We start from the raw sequence: 19,318 nt of genomic DNA on the forward strand, positions 1-19,318 counted from the left end.
GGAGTTTAAATTAAGGGGTGACTTTTAATGGAGTAATTTCAGGTTCAGTTTAGATGGCAGAGGATATGTCACATTTGGAGGCTAAGAACCCTTCCTGATACCATATACCCACACATTTCAAATGACACCACATAGTACACGTTCTGTCTCCTTCCATGGATTACACATGAGACCAAGATTTGAAAATATGAAACCAAATCGAACCAAATGCAGCCTTGAAGGCCAATTCTTTAAAAAAGGTTATTGAGTATCTCCTGTGTGTGCCAAGGTCTTTGCTGGACTCTGAGATGCCCAGACCATTACCCAGTTACTGTACTCAGGAGCTCCCAGTCTAACGGAGGACACAGCCACGGGATCACATTATTACAGTGCCTCTGGTAAAGACATAAGCATGGTCTACAAGGGTATTTGGGGATGATGGAGAAGGAGGAAGCCAGTCTGGGCAGGGTAGGTCAGAGAAGGCTTGTGGAATGAGGTCCTGCCGGAGCCTAGTGTTACAAGGTGAGTGGGGAATCCACCAGATGATGAAGTGGCAGGAAGGACATTCCAGGGAGAGGCAGCATGGAGGCAGAGGCACAGGGGCAGCACAGAAAATTCAGGAACTCCACCCAGGGGATGGGAATACAGGTATGGCAATGCCAGGACACATCTCATTAAAATAACAGTTCTTTTTGATGTTTCCACTCCAAAGTCTATGTCGTCTTACTTTTGAGCACAACTCTTCTTGTGCAGGCTTGTGGCTCAGCTGCCTGATGGAAGCCTTCAGCAGTGGCAGCAGCATTGCCATCACTCACTTCACACAAGGACCAACGGTCCAGAGGGGGGAAATCAAGACGTGTTAGATGGTCTGCGGAGGAACCCCTCCATTGCCACATCCTCTCCTCTTCTCAATTTGGGAACCATGATTTCAGTGCCACAGAGGAATGTGAATACTCATATTTGGAAACATTGGACAATCTCTTTTCTCCACTCAGTGTGGCTAAGGGCACCCTAATGTGTACCCAGGTGAGGGAATGGCTTCCTCCATAGACCACTTCCTCCTACATCCCAGCTTTATCTTCAAAATACACCTTAAATCCGACCAATTCCACCACCTCCACTGCTACCATATTGATCCTTATCTCAAAGTTGGACTACCGTGCTAGCCTCCTAACTAGTCTTACTGCTTTCAGTTTTGTCTTCCTACAGGCAAACTTTCACATAGCAGCCAAACGGTCTTAAGTACAGAAAACAAAGTACGCCTCTCTCCTATCCAAGAACCTCCAATAATTTCCCATCAGACTCAGAAGAAATAGAAACATCCGTGAAAGGCCTAGAACACCCTGTACAATCCCGCCTCTCACTCACCTGCTCTCTTCTCCTTCCCCTCTGTCCACACAGCCTTCTCAGTCTTTCCTGATCACACCAGACTCATGTTCAGGCCAGGCTGTCCACTCTTCTAGTCCCTTCTGCCAGAGTGCCCTTCCTTCAGATCTTAGCATGGCTCCTGGCTCCTGCACTCCACTCAGGCGTCTGCTCAAATGTCATGTCCTTAAAGAGGCCTTTCCTCACCCCCCTGCTAAAACCGCCCTCCAAATCTGATGCTGTTTTTTTCTTTAGAGCACTTATTACCAGCAGCTAGAAGATAAGCTCCGTGAGGTTAAGACATCACCAATCTTGCTAGAATAGCACCTAGCATTTGTAGATGCTCAAACATTTCTTTCCTGAATTTAAAGTCATACTCGACTCTTCCATCTCCATCCCTGGAAGAACGATTATCCAGTCTAGTGAGCCGACAAACTGATTTTTGCATCTTTCTGTGGTAAGCTTCAGTGGTTCTCAAACTTCAACCGTGCCTCAGAATCACCCGGAGCGTTTATTGAAACACAGGTTCAAACAAACATAATGGGTTAGTAATAAGTAGGCGTTGAGATTAGTAAAACCAGTACTTAATTATACTTGGAACTTTGTATTTCTTTGAATCTCCATATAAAGTATGAACTGTGATTTAATGCTTGAGTTTTCTTTAAAATAAAATTTTAAAGAAAGGAAGAAAAACCCCACAGGTTAATGGCACACAGCCTCAAAGTCTCTGATTCCGCAGATGGGGGTGGGGCTGGAAATAGCACCACGAACAAGTCACCGGCTGCTGCTGGTGCTGCTGATTCAGGTACCACAGTTTCAGAACATAAGAGATGGGGCTTCCCTGGTGGCGCAGTGGTTGAGAATCTGCCTGCCAATGCAGGGGATACGGGTTCGAGCCCTGGTCTGGGAAGATCCCACATGCCGCGGAGCAACTAGGCCCGTGAGCCACAACTACTGAGCCTGTGCGTCTGGAGCCTGTGCTCTGCAACAAGAGAGGCCGCGACAGTGAGAGGCCCGCGCACCGCGATGAAGAGTGGCCCCCACTCGCCACAACTAGAGAAAGCCCTCGCACAGAAATGAAGACCTAACAGCCAAAAAAAATTAAAATTAATTAATTAATTAAAGAAAGAAAGAAAAAAAAAAGAACATAAGAGTCATCTGCGCCAAACATCCCCTCCAGCGGTGTCCCTCCTTGTCACCTGTCTCTCCCAACCCCACTACCCTTTCTGCAATTGCCAATAGCATCACAGAAAGCCAGGAGGATTTATGCCTGGGCTCTGCTCCTCGATAGAAGGGCATCTTTGTGATATGAAGCCCAAGGCCTCCACTTCTCACTCTCCAGGTTTTGCGCTGTAGTCAGATTCTGAAAAAAGTCTGTGGGACAAAAAAAATACTTGTGGAACACTATGCATTCTAATTATGTCAAAATTTGTAAACGGAATGCTTTTCATCCTCACACCCTGTCAGGCTTTAAGCCAGTGCTTTCTGTGCCTTGTAGAATATGTCAGGGTCACCAGCACTTAAAGGCTGTGGTTGGCCACAGACAATCAAACAGGGCTCTGCGGTGGAGATTGCAAGTCTAGGCATTGACTGGTTGTTTAACTTCTGACCTGTGCTATTCAGAGGGAACAGGAAAGAGATTCAGTTCTTGGGCTGCAGCAAAGAGACTTCTTATTTATTCCAATAGGTAATGGGGGTGGTGGTGAAGGGGAGAAGTTTCTGAAAGGCACCTCATTTTAAAGATGTATGCTATGGTCTGAATGTTCATGTCCTTCCCAAAGTTTATATGTTGAAACCTAACCCCCAAGGGGATGGTATTAGGAGGTGGGGGCTTTGGGAGGTGAATAGGTCATGAGGGCAGAATCCTCATGAATGGGATTAGTGCCCTAATAAAAGAGGCCTGAGAGAGCTCCTTCACCCTTCTTACTATGTGAGGTTGCAATGAGAAGACCTCTGTCTATGAGGAAGTGGGTCCTCAACAGACACTGAATTTGCCGATGTCATGATCTTGCACTTTCCAGCCCGCAGAACCGTGAAAAGCAAATGTTTGCCATTTGTAAGCCAGCCAATCTATGGTACTTTGCTGTAGAAACCCAAACAGACTAAGACAGTGTGTGTGTGTGTGTGTGTGTGTGTGTGTGTTAACTTCCATTTAGATGGATCATCCTGGTACACTTCTGGTCCTATAAGAGGCTTCTATGTTTCTTCCCCACCCCAACCTTTTTCATGCACATTGAAAGTCGAGTGATAATTCTGAGCCCCATTTTCCTTCTACTTTCTCCCTTGATACTCTCCTACTGCTCAGAGCAAAATTATTGAAGCTCTCTCCAAGAATACAATGATCTCGGGGGTGTGCTCCATTCAACAGTTATCACCCAATAATCTCCTAGCCAGAATTTATCTGTGATGGGTTACACACACTCTTAGCAGGTCTTTGACCTCAGGAGAGAAAAGTTTTGTGAAAATGGTGGGGAGGTGGGATCAGAGAAGGTCTAGGGCAAAAAGAGTGGCAGACAAGGGACCCTTGTGACAGAATTGTTCTGAATCTCGACTGTTGTGGTGATCACACAAATCTACACGTATGACAGAATTGCATAGAACTAACTACATATACACACACACACACACAACTGCATGTAAAACTGGTAAGATCTGAATAAGGTGGATTGTATCAATGATGATATCCTGGTTGTGATAATATACTATTGTACTAGATACTACCATTGGGGGAAACTGGGTGAAGGGTACACAGGATCTTTCTGTGTGATTTCTTACAACTGCATGTGAAATCTACAATGATCTCAAAATAAGCATTTAAAAAAGAAGTGCTACAGAGAGGAAAGGTCTGGTGGATGTCAGAATGCAGAGTCCTGGGCAGCTGGGGCATCGAAAGGGCAGTAGGAGCCTAGAGAAAAAGAGAGGACCCGGATCTAAAGGGAAGAGGGGCACAGACATGATGGGACATGTTCCTACGGAAAACTTCATTCTCCTCCTGTCCTTAAATTATACTACAAGGAAAATATAGTCTACCACCAAGCCATAATTTCTAGAATGATCATCCATCAGATGCTGAAGGTAATAATAATAATAGCTGACACTTACTGAGTGTTGCCAGGTGCCAGTTTCATGAGCCATCTCATTTGATCCTCTCAGTAGTCCTATGAGATAGGTACTATTATCACATCCACATTACAGATGAGAAAATTAAGGCACTGGCAGAGCCAGGCAGAGCCAGGATCTGTCTGATTTCAGCAGCAGCATCACCAACAATAACTGGGTGCTCATATGTGCCAGGTATACTGTCCTAAATGCTTTTCTCTTCATGAGGAAGAATGTGCCTATCATCATACCATTATCTGTGGAAATGTCTCCATTATCCATTGGCATCAAATAACCACATTCATTTTTTGTGCGCTTTCTAAGTGCCAGCCACGTTACATAAATTATTCTGTTAAACCTTCCCAGCAAGTCCGGATGTATTATCTTCACTTTATTGATAAGAAAATGGAGGTGAAGTCTTGTCCAAAACCACACAACCAGCAGGTGCAGAAGCAGCAGTGGCCCTTGTGTGGACAGACTCCTGAGCTACCGTTCAGCCTCTGAGCTCTACTGCCTCCAACCCAGAAACTCCAAACTCACAATCCTTTAATTGCCCCCAAAGCTAAATGCTTTTCAGTCTCCTGGTGTCCACTGAGTAGGCATGAATCTGTTTTATTTTGCCTGCTGTGTAACAGATACAGATCTTGCATATTCATTTTGCAAAGCACTCTCTGGGAACTTTCTTTGCTATGTTACTCTATTCACTACTTAAGCCTCAGACAAGTTATTGAACCATGTAAGTAAAAAGAACTTGTGGCTTGAGCACACAGCGGCAAACACGATTTAATGTTTAATAAGCATCATCATGATGATGGCAATGACATTCTGCTTTGAAGGGTTGCAGGAAGCAATCAACATCTCAAACCTATAAGCCATCAACTCCTTCAGTTTCTCTCACCTGTGTCACTGCAGAGCACCTGATGGGGTCTGGAGGTCTTAGTTGGGTATCTATCAGTCCCTTCCTTCCCCCTCCTCTCCCCTCCCCTCCCCCGCCCCAGTGAAGAGGACACATTCTGCTACTCAATCGCCCTATAATCACAGAGACTGTGTACACGGAGTTAGAAGGATTTGCCAGGGAAATTGCTTGCAGGCGTTAACCAAATACACTCACAGCACCTTGCCGCGGGCCCGGGGTGACAACGTGGCTTCCTCTCGAGTCGCTGGCCGCACACTTTCACTTTTCTCCTGGGGCGCCCGCCCACTCCGAGCTACTCCACGTCCTGGTTTTCCCCGGGCTCCCTCCCCGGCAACGGCTGCCTGTAAACACGCGGGGTTGCAGGCAGGGGCGCCTCGATTGGAGGAGCCCAGCCCGGCCTCCCCTCCGCCGGCTGCCGAGCTGTCAGTTACACGTACAGTGTGAGCTAGATTTTGGCGCCACAGCTGGGAGTGAGGCTTTTGTTCCATAACAAAAACAAGCGCCTGAATGGCAGGGCTGCCAGCGCCCAGCCCGGCGAGGCAGGCATAAAGGAACCGCCTGGTTAATGTTCGTGACCTGTCATTAGAGACAGCCCCTCTCGCTTCCAAATGATCACGGGGAGGCAATGTGGCAAATTATGTGTGTACCCGCCACGACCTTGCTCAAGCCTCCAGGGTGAATATTGAGCACCGGGCTCTAAGAAGCGGCCTGTGAGCTCAGGTGAAAACGCACCTGGGTGGTAACGAGCGGAGTCCTTTCCTCGCTTTCTGCCTCTTCTGTCCATGAACTTCTGTTTTCCCTCTGCGATTGAAAGGCTGGCCTTCTGGCTGAAACAACTTAAACGACGGATTCATTTATGCTAGGAAGAAAAGCTAGGCATTGAATGTCGTAACGCTGTTCACCCGATCTGTGCCCTCTTGTTATAAATATATAGAGACAGTCTCTACTATACGATGTGTTTGCTTTTTGCTAAGTTCGAACACATCCATATCCAAATTGTTACCTACTTTGGGAAAATTCCTATGTGAAAATCTGAATCATAAACCGGATAGGTTAGGGGTGACTATTCTCATTTCAGAAAGGATTCTTCAAGTTCCAAAAGCATTTAGTAAGACTTGAGCATTCCATCCCCCAACCCCTCCCAATCTCCCAATCTCGGGGTGGGGGGGGGCGGTGGCGGCGGGCAGTGGGGTGAGCGCCACCTCAATGAGCGGTGCGGCTATTTAAAGTGTTACAATTGGGGGAGGGGGAAGGGTAAGCTGGGACAAAGTGAGAGAGTGGCATGGACACATATACGCTACCAAACGTAAAACCAATAGCTAGTGGGAAGCAGCTGCATGGCACGGGGAGATCAGCTCGGTGCTTTGTGACCACCTAGAGGGGTGGGATAGGGAGGGTGGGAGGGAGATGCAAGAGGGAGGAGATATGGGGATATATGTATATGTATAGCTGATTCACTTTGTTATAAAGCAGAAACTAACACACCATTGTAAAGCAATTATACTCCAATAAAGATGTTAAAAAAAAATTGTTACAATTAAAAATTTATTCCTTCAGCTGAAGACTCAGTCTTGTTGGAATGAAGATGTTTTCGAGGGCATTATGAGGTTAAAAGGTAGTCACTTACACCTCAGTGTGAATGAGTTTAATCACTTCTTCCTTGAGAGCAGGTTTTCAAGAAGGAAAGAAACTAGTTGCAGCTGAGTTCCTGAAAAGAGACAGAGGAAGAATATGAGTGGCAATGGACGCAGAAAAAGAGAGTTTGGGTGCCTCAGAACATAGACGTTTATTGCTTCATAATTCTGAGAAAAGTCAGCTTTTTAGAGAGAGCAGTTTTTTGTTTTGTTTTGTTTTTGCAGTACTGTCCAATAGAACTTTCTGTGACAGTGGAAATGTTCTAGATCCACACTGTTCCAAAACGGTAGCCACTAGCCACATGTGGTATTGAGCACTGAAATGTGGTTAGTATGACTGAGGAACTGAATTTAATAGCCATGTGTGTAGCCATGGAACTAACAGCTGTCAACAGCCACAAGACTGAGCTTGGGGGTGGCTTCTCTGCCATGAGAGCCGTGAAATGACTGCAGCCTTGTGAGCCCCGGAGCTAGAGACACCCTGAATTCCTGACCCCCAGAAAATATGAGATAACAAATGTGTGTTGTATTAAGTCACTACATTTTGAGGAAATTTGTTACACAACAATGAAATTTGATTGTAATATGGTTAGGCCCATTTAAAATACATTTGCACTAGTTAGGGCATCCCTAGATCCAGAGAAACCTCCAAATATCAATGTCTGAAGCAGTAAAAGTTCCATTCTTTTAACAGTCCAATGTGGGCAGTCTTCTGATGGTGATTCGGGGCCTCAGCCCCTTTTTGGTTTTGGCTCTGCCATCTTTAACTTACGGCTGCTCAGGTCGCCAACCAGAAGGTGAAAACTGCAGAGTGGAGCTATGGGCTAGCTGTTTTGGTAGGGGAACAGACCTGCAGATGGCGCGTATCATCTCTGCCCTCATTCTACTGGCCAGACCTCAGTTAAACGATCCCAGCGAACTGTCAGTCAGACTGAGAAATGCAGCCTGACTCTGCGTGTGTCCAGGGTGTAGGAGAAGCAGGTTTGGGGGCCGCTGGCACATTGTGCCACAACACACTCTCCTTTTGGGAGGTAAGCTGCTTGACAAAAACAGACCTTTTTGTGCCTTGCCAAACCCCAGGGTCCTGGAGGCAAGGGTCTCTTCACAAATAGTGATGGTGATGAGAGAATGGGAAAGAGACTGACAGTGCTCCCCAGCCCAATGCCCCTCCCAAGAGGGGCATTCACCAAAACTGTCAGAACGTTCTAGTCCTCTAAGGGTCTATGACTCAGCCCAAAGTTAACCATATCAAAATTGTTTATAGGAAAGCCTGGGCACAGTTCTGGAAATGACTATGGAAGAATCAGGAAAAGATGTCTGTGCTTGTTCAAAGGGGACTTGGGACCTATAGGGTGGGGTCTGGGGTGGAATTCCATGAGCCGAGGCATCCCTTAGATGTGATTCCAAAGGTACTGTCAAATCTACCATTGCTTCTGAGGCCAACTTGGATTTTCTGGCTGCTGCCCCCAGTGTCACCATCTGTCCTAGGGTCTGTAGATAAATGAAAGAAAAGATTGGTTTGATGGATTTTCATTGTTTTAAACTGAGGAGGTATCACTCATATATTGATACTTTTAAAAATGTCACTCCTCCTTTCATCTCCCTGGGCCCTGCCATCCACCTCCCTTCACCCTAACCTGTAGCTTGTTCTCAACAAATGAGTCAGTGAGGATGGGAATGTTCATTTAACTGAGTATGTATCTGCCAACATTAAAAAAAAGTTTTGGCAACCTGAAGGAGTCATATAACCAACAGAGAAAGAAAGGAAGGAAGGAAGGAAGGGAGGAAAGGAAGGAAAAGAAAGAAAAAAGGAAAGAATAAAAGAAAAGAGAAGAATGTTTGGAGCACATCCGAAGACAGATTTCCTTGGAGTGGAGTGAATGTAGCTCAAGCTTCAGGGCCCCTCACTGATCAGTGCCCCTTCCGAGGTTGCGTGCTCTCCTCCAGAGAGAAGCAAAAGAAGCAGTAGCTCTAGCACATGCCTGAGGGCAAGAGTGCTGCCCTAGCCTGGGCTTCCCCTGTATATACATAATTTTTAACAGCTTTACTGAGATATTATACACATAACATAAAACACATCCATTTAAACTGTACAATTCAGTGTCTTTTAGTATATTCAGAGTTGTGCAACCATCACCATAATCTAATTTTAGTACATTTCATCATCCCAAAAAAGAAACCCTGGATCCATTAGCAGTCTCTCCCCATTCCCACTCCCACACCCTTAACTCAGGCAACCACTAATCTACTTTCTGTTTCTACAGATTTGCCCATTCTGGACATTTCATATAAAGTGAATCATATAACATGTGCTTTTTTGTGACTGGCTTCTTTCGTTTAGCCTAAAGTTTTCAAGGTTCACCTATGTTGCAACGTGTACCAGAAATTTATTTCTTTTTACTGCCAAATAATAGTCCATGGTATGGATAGACCACATTTTCTTTATCCAGTCATCAATTGATGGGTATTTGGGTTGATTGTATAATCACTTTTGTGTCTATTTTGTATGTGCCCTACTTGTGGTCCAAGAGTTGTGGGTAGGGTTGACAGGCTGCCAGCACTACCTTCATATCCACCTGGCCTCTTGTGACAACTTGCCTCTGGCAGTTGTCAGGGAGCATTTGGACCTCATTTTTGAGCCTTGGAGAAGGATCTGAGACTGAGGCTGCACTGCGCCCAGGGTACGTTAAGACCCAGGCTTCCAGGTGTCTTCCCTCAACCCCAGGACCAGCCCAATGTGGGTAGGAGTATGAGGAAGAGGTGAAAGGACCTGACCAAACCTGACCAGCTGCTAGGGTACTAGTTGCAGGAGCCATGCCAACTATGATCAAAGAGCTGGAGTTCTCTGAGGGCTTGCTCTAGCAAGAAGCCTTGCCTGAGCAAGAAACTGGAGGAAGTTATAAATGTGGCATTCCTCGTAGCTGCAAGAAATTGTTCTAAACTGTCAATCTTTTTTAAAGTTTGGTCAACTATGCTAAAAGAAAGACTGGATTATCCTTCTAATTTTTCAATAGAAACACATTACAAAATTGTTTTCATATGAAGAAATAATAAAAGAGTATACAGAGAGAAGTGGTGGTGTCAGCAAAAGTGGAAAAGAATGCCAATATTCTTCTTCTCCATAAAAGCAAAGAAAAACCTGGCAAAAATGGTCAGAATCAACTTTTCCACAACCCTGGAAATTAACTAAGGGCTTGCAGTAATCGGGAAGTGCTTATTCAAGGAAAGTGGCAAATCTCAGTAGGAACAGTGAGCTTTGTGGCATTTTATTCTAGCCTGGGACCTTCCCCACACCCCAGCTCAGAGGTAGCCTTGAAAAAACAGCCCATATTTTCAGTACTGGAGGGACAGAATGGACATTATTTGCAAAGAATTGTAATTATTTCCTTTTTATCTGGTGGCTCCATGGAAGACCAGCTCAAAACACTTGTCTTTATTTGCCCTGATTTGGAACTGGTCCAGTTCAAAAGCTACCGGGAGGGAGTGGGGCATTTGTCCAAAGCATTTAAAGGCAAATGTTTTAGCTGATGCTGCCTGAGGCTATAGATAACAGTTGGCATAAACCACAAAGCTTGGGAGAAAAGGCTGGGAAATGAGATGTCCATAAAGGCTTTGAAAAGCTCACACATATTCCTGGGAATCTAGAATGCCCTGGGTGCTCAGGAACAACATGAGAAGGCTGTTGGATCTGACCTCTGGCTGACCTTGAGGTTCTGCACTAGAAGAAAGTGAAGGCTAAGGCAGAGTTGTAAACTACCAGGCTGAGTGTTGAAGGCATGCCACCCACACACACAGAACCCCTTGGCCAAAAACTTGAAATATTTTTGGTATGACTTATTTAAGGAAATATCTGTTTAATCATTAGCTGACTACCAATCTAACAGAACAGTGACTTCAATGGCCACATATGACAAAGAATACAGAGTTTTCAGAATTAGTTCATAAAAGTCATTAAATAAATAGAGAAAAATAAGTAAAATAAACAGCAAACAACAAATCTTGAAAAGAAGAGAGAACCTGATTACTAGTGTTTCCACATTATAATATACAAAATGTCCAGTTTTCAATTAAAAATTATGAAGCATGCAAAGAAAAAAGAATGGTGCAAACAGGAAAAGTAAACATTAAAAGAAGCTGTCCCTGAGGAAGTCCAGACACTGGACTTACTAGTAAAAGACTTTAAATGAACTACTTGAAATATGTTCAAAGAGCTAAAGGAAACCATATCTAAAGAACTAAAGGAAAGTATCAGAATGATGTCTTACCAAATAAAGAATATCAATAAAAAGAAATTATATTTTTAAAAGAACCAAATAGAAATTCTAGAACTGAAAAGTGCAATAACTGAAATAAAAAAATTTACCAGAGGAGTTCAACAGCAGGTTTGAGCAGGTAGAAGAATCAACAACTTGCAGACGCAAGTCAGTTGAGATTATCCAGTCTGAGGAACAAAAGAAAAAAAGAATGAAGCAAAAAGTGAATAAAGTTTTAGAAACCTGTGGGGCACCATCATATGCATAATGCTAGTCCTAGGAGAGGAAAAAGCAAAAGGAGGAGAAAAGTATTTGAAGAAATAATGCCAGAAAACTAAAATTTGATGAAAAGCATTGTCTACAAATCCAAGAATCTCAATAAACTCCAAGTAGGGTAAACTCAAAGAGATCCACAATAATACACATCATAATTAAACAATCAAAAGCCAAAGACAAAGAATCTTGAGTGCTCAAAGGGAAAAATCACTAATCATCTACAAGTGCCCCTCAATAAGATAAACAGCTGATTTCTCATCAGAAACCATGGAGGCTAGGAAGCAGTGGAACAAGGCATTCAAAGTGCTCAAAGAGAAAAAAAGGCAATGAAAAAATTTATATCTGGCAAAAGTATCTTTTAAAAATGAAGAGAAATTAAGATATTCCCAGATAAACAAAAAGAGAGTTTGTTGTTAGCAGACTTATCCTACAAGAAATGCTAAAGAAAGTTGGTTAGGCTGAAATAAAAGGACACCTAGATGGTAATTTGTAGCCATATGAAGAAATAAAGATCTCTGATAAAGATAATTACATGAGTAAATATAAAAGACGGTATGACTGTATTTTTTGTTTGAAACTACTTTTTTTTCTATCTGATTTAAAGACAACTGCATAAAGCAATATTTGTTGATCTATGTTAATGGGCACACAATGTATGAAGATGTAATTTGTAATAGTAACAGTGCTGAGCAGGAGAGAAGGGAAAATTGAGCTATGTAGGAGCAAAGATTTGGAATACTAAAATTCAGTTGATGTTAGGGACTTTCCTGGTGGCACAGTGGTTAAGAATCCACCTGCCAATGCGGGGGACATGAGTTCGAGCCCTGGTCCAGGAAGATCCCACATGCCGCAGAGCAACTAAGCCCGTGCACCACAACTACTGAGCCTGCGCTCTAGAGCCTGTGAGCCACAACTACTGAACCCGTGTGCCACAACTACTGAAGCCCATGTGCCTAGAGCCTGTGCTCTGCAAAGACAAACCACCTCAATGAGAAGCTCGTGCAACAAGAGAAGCCACAGCAATGAGAAGCTCGCGCACCACAACAAAGAGTAGCCCCCACTCGCCACAACTAGAGAAAATCTGTGCACAGCAACGAAGACCCAACGCAGCCAAAAATAAATAAATAAATTAATTAATTTTTAAAAAATTCAGTTGATGTTACTCTGAACTAGATTGTTATAAATTAAGAGGTTTATTTTTATCCCCAGGGCAACCACTAGGAAAATAATTCAAAAATCTGTAGTAAAAGGAATGACCAGGGAATTAAAATGGCACCTAGAAAATAATTATTTAACATAAAAGAGAGCAGTAATAGAGGAATTGAGGGACAAAAAATATCTAAGACATATAGAAAACAAATAGCAAAATGGCAGAAGTTCTCCTTCCTTATCAGTAGTTACATTAAATGTAAATGAATTAATCTCTCCAATTAAGAGACAGAAATTGATAAAGCGGATTTAAAAAACCATCCAACTATATGTTGTCCTACAAAAGACACATTTTAGATTCAAAGATTACAAGTAGGTTGAAAGTAAAAGGATGGAAAAAGATGTTCTGTATAAATGGTAACAAAAAGAGCTCAAGTTGCTATAGAAATATCAGACAAAATAGACTTTGTTACTAGAGCAAAGGATATTTTATAATAATAAAAGAATCAATCCATCAGGAAGATATAACAATTATAAACATACATACACCTAACAATGGAGCTCCAAAATACTGAAACAAAAGCTAATGGAATTGAAGGAAGAAATAAACAATTCAACAGTAATTGTGGGAGACTTCCATGTTCCACTTTCAATAATGGCTACAACTAGACAGAAGATCAGCAAGGAAATAGAAGAATTGATAGTAGCAAAGAACACAGTAAAGAATATTTATGACTCAACAACAAAAGGACAAACAACCTAATTAAAAAAGGGTAAAGGATCTGAATATATGTTTCTCCAAAGAAGATATGCAAATGGTCAACAAGTATGCATAAAGATGCCGAACATCATTAGTTATTAGTAAAATGCAAGTCAAAACAATAATGAGATACCACTTCACATCCACTAGGATGACTATAATGAGAAAAAAAAACAAAACCCAACAAGTTCTGAGGAAGATGTGGAGGAATTAGAACTCTTATACATTCAGGTAAGAATGTAAAATGGTGTACTTACTTCGGAAAATGGTTTGGCACTTCTTCAAAAAGTTAACAAAGAATTACCATATGACTCAGCAATTCCACTCCTAGGTATATACCCCAAATAATTGAAAATGGCTACTCAAAGAAATCCACGTACACTTATGTTCATAGTAGTCCTATTTACAATAGCCAAAAAGCAGAAAAAAACCATATTTCCATCAACATATGAATGGATAAACAAATTAGGATATATTCATACAATGGAACATTATTCAGCCATAAAAAGCAATTAAGTACCAATACCTGCTACAAAACGTTATGCTAAGTGACAGAAACCAGACACAGATGGTCACATACAATACAATTCCATTTATGTGAAATATCCAGAGTAGGTAAATCCATTGAGACAGAGAGTAGATTGTTGGTTGCCAGAGGTTGGGGGAGGGAGAAATGGGAAATAACTGCTTAATGTGTATGGGGTTTCTTTTGGGGGTGATAAAACTGTTCTGGAACTAGATAGAGGTGATGGTTGCACAACACTGAGAAGGTATCAATACTGAATCTCACTTGAATTTCTCACTTTAAAATGGTTAATTTTATGTGATATAAATTTCACTTCAATAAAATTTTTAAAAGATATAAAGTCCTCTACAACATGGACGAACCTTAAAAATGTTATGAAAGAAGCCAGACACAAAAGACCACATACTCTATGATACCATTTATATGAAAGGTCCAGGATGGGCAAATCCATAAGGACAAAAAATAGATTAGTGTTCCCCGGGGACAGGGAGATGGGGGGATTGGGCCTGACTGCTAATAGTAACAGAGATTTTGGGGGAGTGATAGAAATAGTTTGCAATTAGATAGTGGTGATGCTTGCATGACCATGAATACACTAAAAACCACTAAATTGTATGCTTTCAAACAGTGAACTTTATGTTATATAACTTTTACCTCAATTAAAAAAAAGTATTCAGAGAAGAGATGTAGGGGAAAAGTGTTGTAGAGGTGTGTCAGGCAGCTAATTAATAATAGTTATAATAAAGTTATGATGTCATTTTCTGAATTTTGTGGGGCTTTTCAGCTTTTTATTTGTAATTTGTTGTGGTTTCTTCTCTCCTTCTAAATGAATATTCATTTTTGTACCTATCTTGTATTTTTTTCCTAAGAGGGCTCTTAAAGTTAATTAAACTTCAGGTCCCAGAAAATCTGGATGCCACTCCTATATTAATAGGTGCAGAAACTCAGCCACACATAGCTCTACAAGATTAAGGAATTCTATCACCAAGCAAGCTGTGCAGCTTCAAGGGGGCTCACTGCCAACTCCTCCACACCTCTCTGCCCCCACCCATGGGTCCTCAGTCCTCCTCTGAGATGCCCTTCTATTCTCACCCCTTTCACTGCCACTGCCTTCATCCAGTTATTATCAGCCACACCACCTAACTGTTCCATAGTTTCACAAACCACTGCCTCCAATCATCCTCCAAACTGCTGCCAGGGAAAATCTTGCTGAAACACATATTCTCTCCTTTCTCATGTCTACCGAGAAGCCTTCCAAGGCTCTTTATCTGTAGGGTAAAGAACAAATTTCTTAACAAACAGGTCCCAGCCTGTCTTTCCAGACCCATCTCATAGTCTTTCCCTCACTAAGATGTATCTCTGCATCACAAGTCATGTCCAACTTTTCCCTGCTCTCTTAACCTCCAGTTTGCTATGTCTCCTCTTAGCTTCTGTACGGTTCTTCTCTCACCTGGGATGAACTTCCTCCTTCTCTCCTTGGGGAGCTCTTCATCTGTCTATACCCAGCTCAGGTGTTGTTTCTGCAAGGTTTCCCAACCCCCTCAGCAGCTTTTATGATCTCTCATTGTACTTATTGGTTCAGATATGTGTGCATTCTATACATTCACATATGTTTACAAACCAGCTAAAATTTTTGACCTATTTCTCATGTGTATATGAATATACATAAAACATGCATATATACATATATATATATTTCCTACAGAATTAGGTGTCTATCAACATACCCAAGGCAGGGAGTGTCTTACCTATTCTAAAAATGTTTTCTGCGGTAGTTACTGTATATTCTGTACACAGTATGCACTTACCCATGTGCCAGGCACTGGTACCATGGAATAAATGCTTTTGGAATGTAATTGAATTAGAAGTATCTCTGTGTGTGTGTGTGTGTGTGTGTGTTGCATGTGTATATAAACATCCTTTTCTTTAAGGACTTTAGTCACTGAATAAAGAAACAAGCACATGAGAACAATTAAGAATCTCATGATTATAAATAAATGTCCAGTGGTCTACTGCAAACCAATTAAATGAGCACTGATGGCTCACAGAGCAGAGTGGATTGAATCATCATCATCATTGTCATCATCATCATCACAAGTAGGTTAAAGCTAATCAAAGGCAAACTTTCTGGAGTAGTGAGGTAGTGAATAGTGCTGGTTCAGGGTAAGGAGGGAAAGTGGTTCTCCTTGGGAGATAAAGAACGTGAAGGCTTTAACACATGGCAGAGAATTTTAAGATTTTCAAGGGAAGACAAGGGAATACTTTGATCCCGGTGGGAAGCACTTGAGTAATTAAGTGTTTTCTTTGGATATACTATCTTCTTGTACTGATATTAAAGACATACAGTAACTAAGAATTTTTACTACTCCAGTGAAAGTTCCCTTCCAAACCCCAAAATCCCATTTTGTGAGGGAGAAAGAGATGGAAACCCTGCTAGGTATACCAAGTCAATTATGGAATCAAAATAAAAAGAAGGTAGGAAAGCACACTTTGTTTTCCTCTCCTCTTTATCCTTTCTCACTGTCACATGGAGCATTATGAGAGCTTCCCGAGGGAGGCGGCAGGCCATGCTCTGCCAGGGGCTCAGTGGTGGATTAGTAGAAAGTAGAGGACACTTTCCTCACCTTATTCTAATGGACCAGAATTCCCAGAAGACAATAAAAAAAAAACCCTCACACCCTATTTCTGTGTGTGAGAGGAAATCACCTCTCTTTTGATATGCTGATGGGAAAGAAATCTGTAAGCTCTTTGTGGAAGCATGTGGCTTATTTATTATGTGTATTTTAATTTACTTTAGTGTCTTATGGTTCTCTCTGTGTCTCTCTGTAACAGGTGAGCTTTGGAAGGCTTGCTTTGATGCCTTTCCCCTTCCTTTCTTGCTTGTGTCCCAAAGCCTGCTTGTGCTCAGAGACCCTTAGAGAGGACTGGCCTCTGTCTCAACGTGTGAAAGACGATGTGTTGAGAGGAGAAGACGCTTGCTAACCTGGAAGATCCACTCTCTAATGGGAGAAATAAATCTAAAATCATGAGATGAGCTAAGGGAGGTATTTTGGGGACTTAACAGAAAATCTCAAACCACAGCAAAATCAGTGACTTTGATATTTTCTTTCTTCCTTCCTTCAACAAACCATTGAGTGTGTACTCTGTGTTTGGCACTGGCCTAAGCATTTGAGTGACGCTGATGGGCGACTACACAAAGGAGATGGACATCAAAGAATCATATAAATAAATGTAAAGTTACCACCGTGCGCTAGAGAAGAGAAGTTAGGGCTGGAGTCAGGGGTGGAGGCACATCTAGATAAAGAGGACATCACATGCCAAGGTCCTGTAGCCAGAGAGGACATGGCGAGTTGGAGAGATTAAAAGAAGGCCAGTGTGGCCATTACCAGATTTGATTTTTTTAAAAAAATCACTCTGGTTGCTCCAGAGATAGGAGCCAAAGTAGATGGAGAGAATTCTTCAGGAGGACACATGGTGGCTTACAGAACCCTAAGTCTGGAAGCACAGCTGGGCCTCAGGAAAGCCTGGAGCCTGGCCTGGAAAGCTTCCCCCTCTGTGTCTCTGTCTCTTTCTTTGTCTCTCTCTCTCTCCCTCACATTCTTTCCCCGCTTCCTTCACATGCCCGTAATCCTCTTTGCTGTCTCTGAATCCCAGATTGGACCTTACCTGATCTTCCAAGTTCGAAGACCCAGAGGAGACTGAATCTCATGGGGGGAAGACTGAATCTCCCCCCACCCCACCCTTGTTGATTCCTTGCTGAATTGGCTGAGACTCACAACTTGGAGGGAGGAGCATGTGGGGGGATCACACGTGACTCTAGCATCTCACCCCAGAGTTCTCAGGGAAGGGGATTGGTGGGCCAGCCTCCCCATGTTTTTCACTAATATGTAATGACACATCTACATGTTCTTATGCAGTGACCAAACACACAGATTTTTTAAACAGCCATATGGAGTGGCAGTCTACTACCCTAAGACAGAACAGCCATCATTCATTTGGCAACTGTATTACTTACTCAGGGCATTCCTGGGCACTATGAACTAGGCTGGAAATCTTTGCTGGAGTATCTTTCCGTACCTTGTTAGGAATAGGAAACCAGTTACATCCAGGTTTGGGGGTGAAGAAGTGCTGCTGTGAGTAGAGATTATTTCGTCAAGAAACTTAACGTTGAAGGCATGGAGAGAAAACAGTCAGTAGTTAGAAGGCGGCACTGGGTTTTGGGAAGCGTTTTATGTGTCAGAGTCTTGAAAATGCTTATAGATGGAGGGGAAAGAGCCTCCTGAAAAGGAAGCTGAAGAGTGAGAGGCTCTCAGAGGGACAGAAGGGGGTGGATTCTGAAGCACAGTTGGAGACATTAATCTTCAACGAAGAAAAGAACGCATCTCCCCCTGAAATTGTAAGAATGGCAATGGACGTAAAAAGGTTGTGTGTGTGTGTAAGGAAAATTTAAGAACTTTAAGCCCAGTGGTTTCCATTACTCAAGAAGAAGGCCATTTTCAAGGCTGAAGAATCGAGAAAGAGGATAGGAACTGGAGGGCAATGTTTTTATATCTGCTGTGGACATTGGAGGAGTGAAACAAAGTGGAACTAACGGGGTATTGAAACCACTGGAGAGATCATGGGTTAGTGGAGACACCTGTCAGCCGTCCAGAGGTTCAAGTGCCTTGCTCGTCTCACAATACTAACCCAGGTCAGACACACTTGACCTGGGTTAGTAGCCTGGTTTAACCAGGCTGTCTAATTCCTAGAAGCTCAGGGTTCTTTCCCAATGAGCTAAGTATTCAAGTTAATAAATTAACATAAAACCAATGCCAAAGGAGTATGGTGAAATCATTGAATCTTTGGACTCTGCCAGTGGTGAACAAAGGCAGGTTTTCCAGCATCAGGAGGACGCTGTCTAGCAGTTTGGTCTTCACTGAAGACAGGACAATAGAAAATGGGCTTAAATTGCAGCAAAGGGTCAAGAAAGAATGATGTTCTAAGAGCGGGCTGAGAGAGCAACCTGCCCTGGTGATCCTTAGGAGTAAATGTACCTCAGGTGGTTCTGATTCCATGCTCAGAGGATGGCTTATTTGGATTTTTTACATTCCCTTTTAGCTCTCTGCCACAGTTCGATGTTAAGCAAAAAAATATATAGTAGTACATCCCATACAATGGAGACAGAGTACTTTGTTTTTCTTTGCTTTACTTTTATCTTACTCTCGTCTCTAATGGGCACATGAGAAGTAGCTACTATATAAAAATAATCTAGACATTAAAGTAAAATAAGTCATATGTAATTATTAATTGTGTCATAGCCCCATCAAAAAAAAAAAAGAGAGAGAGAGAGAGATTCAAAACCCCCAGTCCTCTATCCTGCTT

At 42.5% G+C, this 19,318-nt stretch overlaps 1 protein-coding gene across 2 annotated transcripts in view; it reads right to left on the reverse strand.

Moving 5' to 3' along the window:
• ZNF704 (zinc finger protein 704) overlaps positions 1–5,590 on the reverse strand; it is a 228,981-nt gene extending 223,391 nt beyond the window's left edge. Inside the window, exon 1 of one of the 2 annotated variants that reach the window (XM_061171754.1) lies at positions 5,555–5,590. The gene's annotated coding sequence lies outside the window, so the exon portion shown is untranslated. The remainder of the gene's footprint in view (positions 1–5,554) is intronic. The other variant, XM_061171755.1, reaches the window with a different exon arrangement.
• Between the last annotated feature and the right edge of the window lie 13,728 nt (positions 5,591–19,318).

The sequence above is a fragment of the Eubalaena glacialis genome, chromosome 17, assembly GCF_028564815.1.
Source record: "Eubalaena glacialis isolate mEubGla1 chromosome 17, mEubGla1.1.hap2.+ XY, whole genome shotgun sequence".
NCBI classification, from domain to species: Eukaryota; Metazoa; Chordata; class Mammalia; order Artiodactyla; family Balaenidae; genus Eubalaena; species Eubalaena glacialis.